General features: G+C 36.3%; 1 protein-coding gene across 1 annotated transcript in view; it reads left to right on the forward strand.

The window, feature by feature from the left end:
• Window positions 1-10,308, forward strand: part of LOC105475251 (protein phosphatase 1 regulatory subunit 3A) — a 129,537-nt gene extending 119,229 nt beyond the window's left edge. Inside the window, exon 6 of the mRNA XM_011730337.3 lies at window positions 10,233-10,308. The gene's annotated coding sequence lies outside the window, so the exon portion shown is untranslated. The remainder of the gene's footprint in view (window positions 1-10,232) is intronic.
• Window positions 10,309-10,905: the final 597 nt, after the last annotated feature.

Consider the following 10,905-nt stretch of genomic DNA (forward strand, 5'->3'; position numbering starts at 1 on the left):
GGTTCTCAGAATTTTTGGAATCTGTGGCTGATTTGGAGAAGTCTTCAGATTATCTCTGTAAACATTTCTTTTTTATCTCTTTCCAATCACTTTCTGCATCTCCAATTACATGTGTGATAGACCATGACATGTCATATCATAGTTCTTGGATGCTCTGTTTCAGATTCTCTCTCTCCTCTTTTTATTTTGCTTTAGTTTGAATAATTTATGTTGCTCTGTTTTGAAATTCACTGATTATTTCCTCCACTGTATTTAGTCTGCTAAGAAGCCCAGCAAAAGTATGCTTTCTCTCTGATGTGTATTTTACTTCTAGCATATTCCTTTGGCTCTTTTATGATATTTTTCACCTCTCTGCAGAAATCTCTCTGCTCATGCATTCTGTTTATTTTTCATACCAAATTTTTAAACATATTATCATTGTTATTTTAGTATTTCTCTGATAGTTCCAACATTTGGGTCTGATTCAGTTATCTTGCTTACTTCTTAAAAAATTGTAAAGATTTCTTTGCTATTTTGCATTGTTTATTATTACATTCTAGATATCACGTATAAAAGAACAGTAAAGATCAAGGTAAATAATGTTTCTGTTTGGAAATAAGTTCATCTCTTCTATCAGGCTGTTAGTTTTGGCTTGATTCAACTAATCAGTACCTTACCTAGATTTTGTTGCTATATTTACCTTTATGTTCTGCAGATTTCAAATTACTTCAATGGTAGAGTTCTACTCTCTTGTGTTTCTCTTGTGTTTAGTTCAGGGGCTTGGATGCCAGGAAGTTTTTCTCAGTGTTCCTGCTTTCCATTCAGCTTTCATAGATGTGCATAGGCCCTCCATACCTGGGCCATCTATTTACTTCTTCGCTTCTGACCCTCTCAAAGACACAGATTGTTACTCAAGCAACAAGTATATGGCTCTATGGGGAAAAAAGTGGCTCTCACTTGTCCTCCATTTTCAGTATTATGCAGGGCCTGTGCACTGGTGTCTCAAGGGAGAGCTTTTACAATGTTCAGTTTCTCCTCCGGTGACAGACATGTTTTCTCTTCAACACAGCATGGACTTTAGAGGGCAAGCAGCTTTCCTTCCTTTCATTGATCTCAGCATAACTCTGTCTTCTGTCAGTGGGAGAGTTGACATGTATAAGTTTCCTACTTCTCCCCAGCAGCTTTGGACATCTCTTTTACACCAGTACAAGGCCCTAAGCACAAATTTTTTATTTTCTGATTCTCTACCAGCAGCAGTTGGTTTCTCCTAGCATTAGTGGAGGATGGTAGGGGGGGAGTCATGTTTTCTGTCATTTTTCCCCTTGGTGGCAGCTGATATTTTCCTGGAACAGGAAGCCAAGAAATTTTCCTGCCTCTTGCACAGCTGATCACTGATTCTTTAATTAGTGTGTACTATTTCTACCTACATTCCTTTGGTCTGAACTTTGTCAGTAGGTCACATCCAATTCTAATGGGGAGAGTTGGGAAATGTAGTCTTCCCGGGTACACTGAAAGAAATTAAACAGCATAATAAACACATGGAGTTGTCTCTGCTTTACCAAGATAATGGGAAAGAGACTAAATTGAGAACTACTCCTAGTTTTCAGTCTCCTTGGCTTTGTAACCATGACTTGATAATCTGGCCTCTGTTCATGTCTTCAGCTTTATTTTCTCCCACATTCTACATGTATCTTGTGGTGTAGGATAATTGTTTACATGTATCTGAAATATTGAGCTCTCTCTTGAGCATTCTTTTTGCATATGCTCTGTCTCCTTTCTTGTTTCCCTTTTTATATCCTGTCTCCAGGGAATCATCTCTAGCCTTTCTTCCATGACCCTATACAATTTTACAGTTTTCTGTTTTAGTATTTATCAAGCTGTGTTGTAATTGACTGTAAGTTATTGAAGATAGGATAGAAAGTGCAGAGATATGTGATGGGTAACAGATTTCATTTTCTTTCAGGATGTTATAGTTCTAGTGGTCTGAGAGAAATCTAGTTATCCAGTACTAACTACAGTATTTACTCAACTTCTTTCTGCTTTTCTCTCGTACTCTAGACTTCTTTTGCATATTCTACTACTAATTAAGTGATTTTGAAAAATATTTCAAATTCTTGAAAAAGAAATATTTTAATAAAAATAATAGATAATACTTATTATTATTCTAAGTGTCTCACATATATCAAGTCATTTAATTTTCACAGCAACCTTATGAAGTATTATTTGTCTATTTAAGAAATGAAAGAGAGGCCAAGGCGGGTGGATCACGAGGTCAGGAGATCGAGACCATCCTGGCTAACACGGTGAAACTCCGTCTCTACTAAAACTACAAAAAAATTAGTCAGGCATGGTGGCAGGCGCCTGTAGTCCCAGCTACTTGGGAGGCTGAGGCAGGAGAATGGCATGAACCTGGGAGGTGGAGCTTGCAGTGAGCCGAGATCGTGTCACTGCACTCCAGCCTGGGTGACAGAGCGAGACTCCATCAAGGAAGGAAGGAAGGAAGGAAAGGAAGGAAGGGAAGGAAGGGAAGGAAGGGAAGGAAGGGAAGAACGGGAAAAGAAAGAAAGAAAGAAAGAAAGAAAGAAAGAAAGAAAGAAAGAAAGAAAGAAAGAAAGAAAGAAAGAAAGAAAGAAAGAAAGAAAGAAAGAAAGAAAGAAAGAAAGAAAGAAAGAAAGAAAGAAAGAAAGAAAGAAAGAAAGAAAGAAAGAAAGAAAGAAAGAAAGAAAGAAAGAAAGAAAGAAAGAAAGAAAGAAAGAAAGAAAGAAAGAAAGAAAGAAAGAAAGAAAGAAAGAAAGAAAGAAACAGAAAGGTTATGTAACAATTTTACACAGCTAGCAGGAGTTAGGCTTGGGATATGGAGCCAGGCAATTTGACTTTATGGTCTGGGCTCTTTGGAACAGGTGTTCATCCTCTGTCCAATTAACAGTGGCAATTATAGTGACATTACTTAGTACCAAGAATATGGCTGTATCAGTCAGAATCCAGATAGGATAACAGAAAGATTTTATTATAGTTAATTTAACAGATAAATTTTAATTTACGGTGTTGGTTAAACAGTCCTGGAGTGCTGAGAATGATAAAGTGAAACACTGAGGTCACAAAGGCTATGCCCCCTGCTATCCCACCCCTACCCTGTGCATGCTCACCTCTACATTTTGATGGAGAAGTTGGGAGGCAGCAAAAAGAATTGACAGACCAATAGTCTCATGATGCTGTATCTGCAAGAATGTAGTCAAAAATTTGTTAACTAGGTAATCTATAGGGCAAAAGGGAACTCTAGGGTGTTACTGAGCCAGCAACTACAGGATGAGTTCCTAAAGGAGAAAAAGGGAAATGGTTAAAATTGTTAAGACTTAGCAGACGGGTTCTGTAGAGCTGAAACTCAGACTACAGAGGAGTCTGAGATCCCATGAGTCTGGGATTCAGACTTCCAAGAAGTGGGTACCAGACCACTAGTGTGTTTGTCTCATGGTGGTAGTGGGGAGGTCATGAGGGAGCTAGTTTTACAAGTGTTCAAAACTCTGCAAAACTGATTTATCTGCTTTTGCAGAAAGGAATTTCTACTTCTGGGATGAAGAGTCATTGCTATCACGATGCTCAGAGGAACAGTAAGGAGGCAGGAAGAAAAACAGGAGATATCAAGGCTCTTCCTCCTCTTTTCTTCTAGCAGAATCCCTCTAGTGTCCCCTATTGGCAGAGTCTGACAGAAATGTTACTATGGAGGTGAAATGCAGAAATGCGCTTTGCAGAGTTGCAGCACTAGTGTTGCGAAGTCAAGTATAGATAAGTGGGTTTGGAGCTAAGAGACAATAGATTGATAAGCAGAACAAATGGACATAGGTCTTGGGATCTATGTCTGGAGGAATGTGCTTGCTAGAGATAGGAACCTTCCAATTTCAGTTGTAATTTGAGGAGTGTGCCCAACATTCTGAGTTTCAGACTGACACTGTGCAGTCCTTCTTAAGTCAGCTGACCTGGGAACTAAGTTAATGGGCAATAGTCGGCAGAAGACAGAGAGGCCTATCTGCTTAATGCATCTACAAATTTCAAAAATAAAGTGAAGGTAGGATGGTAAGAAACGCACTCTCTCAAATTCCAGGGGGTGTTCCTGGTAGACAGGGAGATCATCCTGAGATAGACAGTGAAGGAGCTGGGCTACTTTTCAGCACCTGAGTGGTCTCAGCAGGGGTGATTGTGTACCTAAATTTTCTTGGGACCTGGTCTCCAAAGATCTTCTTCCAGGTCCTCAAGAAAGAGGACTTATAAGAAGCAAAGTAAACAGACTAAAAGTTTTTTTTTTTTTTTTAATGTAAGTGTCTGATGTGATTAAAGCAAGTCATTAGAAAGATTAATCTACAAATGACATGTTGGAGTAGAAGGAAGGAGAATCTGCAGACAAGACGCCCAATGAGACAACGAAGCCTATTATCTGAACTAGGGTTCTGACAGGCAGACTTGAAACAGAGAAACATAAACACCGTTAAAGAAGGTAAAGAGAAGGAAGAAAGATGATAGCCAGTGAAACTTACATGTTATATAGAGCCTATTGTTATTATGCCCATCTCCTTTGCTGGACTCTGAGCAATGTGTATATCTGTTTGCCATTGTTATGGGTAGTTGGAGGGAGACAGGGTCTAATAAAAGAGCTGTGGATTATTAAAAACACAAAAGAGAAAGACTTCCTGAAAACAGCATAGTGAGAAGAATACCACTGGTGGAGATTTAGAAGGAGGCCTGCACAAATACATGTGAGTGGTGTTGGCAGCTGCTGGACAGTAACTTGAGTGACATTGGCAGGCTCTACTTATGACAATTGGCAGAGTCATGAGGTCCAGTGTTATCAGGAACTGGCATGCAGTTAATAGTGGAGTCAATAAGGCTGTGTAGTGGACAGAGAGGGCCACACATTTCTCAGACTTCCCGTAATGGCTGCCAAAGAGAACGTATCTGCAAGCTCCACAATCCTGCTGCAGGGAGGTACCACCTTGGGGAACAGGCAATTATAGTAAGGATGATAGTGACAGTGCAGCATCTAAACTTTATTGAAGTTTCTTCTATGAACCTGGCACCTTGCTAGATGTTACACATACATTGTCTTACTTAGTTCTTATAAACCAACTCTAAAGTAGGTACTATTATCATTATCCCCACTTTATAGATTATGAAATTTGGGCTTAGAACATTAAAATGAGTTTGTCAAGATCACACGGATATAAATGGAAAACCCAGGTTTACTGCCTCAAAAGCGTGTGCTATGAGCTAGCAGGTCTTGTAAGGAAGTTTAGGACAATCATGACTTTCCTTACCACACTTTCTGTTCCCATTGTCCATCATCTCCTTCCAAGCTCATACTGGCTGGAAACTGAGGGTTCTATGTAAAGGATTGTAAGCATAATGGATCAGGGTTAATAAAATACAAATTTCTAAATATATTTGGAATGGTAGTGACAAAGAGTGTTTATAACTTGTCTGAAAAGTGATCATACCTATTTAGAACCCAGTAAATTATTAGGTCAAATGAAAACACATTATAAAAATTTAGCACCCAGCTAGATACTTTGCAACTTTCTTTCCTTGTTGAAGCAAGGTCTCACTCCGTCACCCAAGTTGGAGTGCAGTGGCGTGATCACAGCTCCCTGCAGCCTCTAATTCCTGGGCTCAAGATATCCTGCCACCTTAGCCTCCTGAGTAGCTAGGAGAGGCGTGTCACCATGACTGACTAATTAAAAAAAAAATTGTACAGATGGGATCTCACTATGTGTTGCCTGAGCTGGTCTCGCACTCCTGGCCTCAAGCAATTCTCCCACCTCGACATCCCGAAGTGTTGGGTTTACAGGCATGAACTACACACCTGGCCCACAACGTTTTTTGGCTCTTGTGACTCTGTTTTCAACTCCCCTTTACATCAGTGTGGCATCCTTCAAGGCTATGAGGCATTTCCAGGACACTCAGTCTCAACTACTCTTCGTGAACTGGTTTAAGGGTACTTTCCTACTCCCATATGAGTAGTAATAATTCATTTGCCAGAGCTTCAGAACTGTGTCATATCTGATACCTTAGTCTCCTGTCATGGCATCAGTTATGTATCTACAGCTTTAATTGTTCTCTTCATTTTTCAGAAGTAAGGATTTTTCCATTCTTTTATTCTTTCCTTTTCTTCTTTTTTAATGCTTGGCTGTGATTTATGTATTTTTGTTTTATTTTGTCTAGTACATCTAGATATGTATGGGAAGAGCGACTTCTGGGTTCACTCAGTTCACCATGTTGCTGGAAAGCATTATAAAATATTAGTGCTTTAATAATCATTTTTCTATATGTCCTTTATATGCTAGTTCAATTTGTTTTTCTGAGGATAAATTTATACATGTGAATCTTCTGATAAAAAATATAATTTAGAATTATGATTAATTTTTTTCAAATTTTTATCCAGATAGTTTACAGTTTACACTGATACCAGTAGTGTCTGAGAATACATGTTTCAGAGACATGCTGAGACTTGAAGGTTGAATAAAAGTTTACCAAGTGAAGTAGTGAAGAAATGCATTCCATGCAGAGAGAACAGTATGTAAAAATGCAAAGAAGTATCAAAAAATATATTTCAGGAATTACAAGAGATTCACTAGGGAATAATGAAAAGATTATGGATATATAAATTATAAAATCCTTGCTTTGTCACTTCCTTACCCACATCCTAGGAAGGTGGGTAAATTAATTAATCTCTTAGACCTGATTTCTGTTACTTGTGAAATTAGGTTTCTTGTGAGTACTAAGTAAAATAATGTTAGTAGAGTACCTGGTAGGTGATCATCGATTTAGTAAGTTGCATCATAAATTGTCAAGACTAGAATATTAGGTCTAGAAAGGTTTATTTAGGAGTGATAACATTTTTTTCCTTTAACTATTTGTTAGAGTTCACCAATAAAACCCATTTGAGGGCCAGGCGCGGTGGCTCATGCCTATAATCCCAGCATTTTGGGAGGCCGAGGCAGGCAGATCATGAGGTCAGGGGATTGAGACCATCCTGGCTAACATGGTGAAACCCTGCCTCTATAAAAAATACAAAAATTAGCTGGGTGTGGTGGCGGGCACCTGTAGTCCCAGCTACGTGGGAGGCTGAGGCAGGAGAATGGTGTGAACCCGGGAGGCAGAGGTTGCAGTAAGCTGAGACCGTGTCACAGCACTCCAGCCTGGGTGACACAGCAAGATGCAAAAAAAAAAAAAAAAAAATTTAACCTGGTGTTTTCTCTATGCAAAGATTTTTAACTAAAAATTAAGTTTCTTTGGTAGATATAGAAATATTCGGGTTATATATTACCTTTTGAATGAGCTTTAGTAGTTTGTGTTTTTTAAGGAATTGGTTCATTTCAACTAAGTTGTCTAATTCACTGGTATAAAGTTATTCACAATCATTTATTTTTACCTTTTAAATATCTGTAGATTCTGTGGTAATGTCATCTCTCTCATTCCCGATATTTGTAATTTGTGATTTCTCTTTTATTTCTGGTCAACTTGAATTAAAGTTTATCAATTTTATTGCTGTGCTCAGAGGGCTAGCTTTTGCTTGTATTGATTTCCTCTGTGGTTTTTCTGTTTTATTTTCATTTATTTCTGTTCTAATCTTTATTATTTCTTTTCTTTTGCTTACTTTGGCTTTGGTTTTATTTTCTCTATGTAGCTTTTAAATTAAAGCTGAGGATATTGATTTGAGACCTTTCTTCTTTTCTAATCTGTGTGTTTAGCCTAGAAACTTGTTAGTGCTATTAAGCACTGCTTTAGCAGCCAATCATAAATGTTGGCCTGTTGTGTTTTTCACTGTTTAATTAAAAATGCTTTCTAATTTTATTTTTTATTTCTTCTTTATACAAAGGTGTTTTCATATCTTTGGAAATTTAAAGAAACCTTTCTACTAATAATTGTTCTCTGATCATTATGATCAGAGAACATACTTTGTATGATTTGAATCATTTAAAATTTATTGAAACTTGTTTCATGTTCCATATTATAGTCTATCTGTGTAAGTGTTCTATGTGCACTTAAAAAGAATGTGAATTCTGCTGTTGTTGGGAGAAACGTTCTACAAATGTCAGGCAAAGGTCAAATTCATTGATGATGTTTTTCAAATCTTCTATATCCATACTGATTTTTCTGTCCACTTGTTCCATTAATTATTTATTGAGAATGTGGTACTTAAATCTTTGTCCTGTGTCGTGGATTTGTCTATGTCTTCTTGCAGTTCTATCAGTTGTTGTTTCTTTTCTTTGTTCATAGCTTTTGGAACTCTGTTATTAGATGCACAAATATTTAGGAATGTTTTGTACTCTTAATGAATTGTCCCTTTATCATTATGAAATGTTTAAAAGAATTCTCATTATCATTCTTTGCTCTGAAATATATTTTGTCTGATATTTATATAGCCATTTTCCTTAAAACAACATTAGCATGCTATAATATTTTTCATACTTTTATTTTTAATCTATTTGTGTCTTTAAAGTGTTTTTTCTTGTCAGCAACATATCATTGGGTTTCGCTTTTTTAGCCAATTTAACAATCTACCTTTGAATTGGGGTGGGTAGGTTATTCTCACTGTATCTGGTTATCAATATGGTCAGGTTTAAGTCTATTATCTTGCAATTTGCTTTCTAGTATCCCATCTTTTTTCCCCCTTTCCTTTTTTTCTGCCTTCCTTTAAGAAAGTGTTTTTTATGATTTGATTTTATTTATTTGGGTGCCTTTATTTCCTTACTTTACTTTGATAATTGCACTAGGATTTACAGTAAACAGTTTAAAATAATCACAGTTTACCTTCAAGTGATAATATACCACTTCATGTTTAATATAGAAACTATAATTATATACATTCATTTCTCTCCTGGTTGTGTGCTTTTGTTGCTTTACATTTTATTTTTACATATGTTATACACCTCACACTATTATTATTATTTCATTTAAGCAGTCAGTTATCTTTTAAAGAAACTTAAATAACAAGAAAAACATCTATTTCAAACTTTTCAGCTTTGTATTTCCATAAATGAACACTGGCACAAAATATAACCTAAATATTGCAGATAATTACAGCAGGCTTGCCCATTCATAGACCCCTGCTTTAGAAAGTAACATTGTCATGTAGGCAATGGGAGTTCAAAAACACCAGAACTGGAGGTATTGGTCTTAATATGATTTCATTTGCAATAATATTTGTGAGTCTTGTAGAAACTGTCATTGTAATATGTTCATATGAAGTCACATCATGCAGCCATGAAACAATAATTCTAAGGACTATATTGAAATGTAAGAAAATAAAATATTGTATGACAAAAACAAGACATAAAATTTTATGCACACTGTGATCATAACTACCTATATAAATATGCTATTTAAGATATTTTTCACTACAGGTAACAGAATATCTGACTAAAAGTGGTGTAAACAATAAGTGCTTATTTTTTCTCACTTCACTAAGTACACACCTTAATAAAGGTATGCTATTTCAATGTTGACTCTCAAAGGTCAGTGCTGTGTGAATTTCTCTTAGCTGTCACCTGATGGTCATAAGATGGCTGAACATTTTTCTCCTCAAATCCTTCTCACATGTTCCTATTTTAACAGGAAGTAAAATATTTCCCAGAAGAAATAACTGCCCTACCTTAATCAGACTACCTCTCAGCTCCCATTGGCCACATGTCCTTTCTGCAAGGGAGTCTGGGAAAACAAGCACTTGGTATTTTCAGCCTCTGTTGTGAAAGGGAGTTTTGTCTAACAAGAAAGAAAAGGTGGGAAATAACTGAAAATCTCTGGCACAATGAGTATATAAAAACACTCTAGAAATAAATTAACCAAGACAATAATATATGGTAGTTTTTGAGTAATTTGGAAATGTTTTTCTACATTTTTCAAATTTTCATAAGTATGCTCATACTTTCATGAATAATTTAGTTATTTGAAGAGTGATAATCTTAGTTTCAGTGAGAAATAGTAAACTAGAGCAAGTCAAATTCTTCTTTTTTCTTTCTTAATGTAATGAGGTCAACCTGTGATATGGTTTGTCTGTGTCCCCACCCACACAAATATTATCTTGAATTGTAGTTCCCATAATCCCCACATGTCATGGGAGGGACCAGGTGGAGATAATTGAATCATGGGGCAGTTTCCCCCATCCTGTTCTCATGCTACTGAGTTAGTTCTCATGAGATCTGATAGTTTTATAAGGGGTTTCCCCCTTCACTGGGAACTCAATCTTTTCCTTCCTGTTGCAGGTGAAGAAAGATGTGTTTGCTTCCCCTTCTGCCATGATTTTAAGTTTCCTAAGGCCTCCCCAGCCCTGCAGAACTGTGAGTCAATTAAACCTCTTTTCTTTATAAATTACCCAGTCTCAGGCAATTTTTTATAGCAGCATGAGAACAGACCAATACATCCTGGCTGTCTTGTTTTCAATTACCTAACTTCTGAATTGGGTAAAGCTTTGATTTTTTTACATTAGACCATTTAAATGAACTGTTAACTGCTCATCCCTAGTTTCACTACTGATGTGAATAGCTTTTGTTTTGAGATGAGAATATAAAATCATTTGTGTAAATACTTGTTTTTCCACAAGTAAAATTATTATTTTTTAAATTTTTTAAATTTCTGATTGGGGTTAAAACACTACAATAAACAACTGAACAAACAAGTGTTTATTCAACAAATAACTCTTGTTGCATCATTCATTATGTTTAACCAGAGAAAGGTATATATAATTTTGTGTAAACAATTAATCTAAATTAAAACAAAAACATTACAAAAATGCAATGATGTAGATGCATGATTTGCCCACTTTCTTTATGATAAAATTAAAGCCCAGATGTCCATTGTGCCAAGGTGTTAATTTGGCACCATACCTAAATTAAAAAAATTGCTGAAAAAATTGAATGAAAGTTATTCTTATTCTTG

This window comes from Macaca nemestrina, chromosome 4, assembly GCF_043159975.1.
Source record: "Macaca nemestrina isolate mMacNem1 chromosome 4, mMacNem.hap1, whole genome shotgun sequence".
NCBI classification, from domain to species: Eukaryota; Metazoa; Chordata; class Mammalia; order Primates; family Cercopithecidae; genus Macaca; species Macaca nemestrina.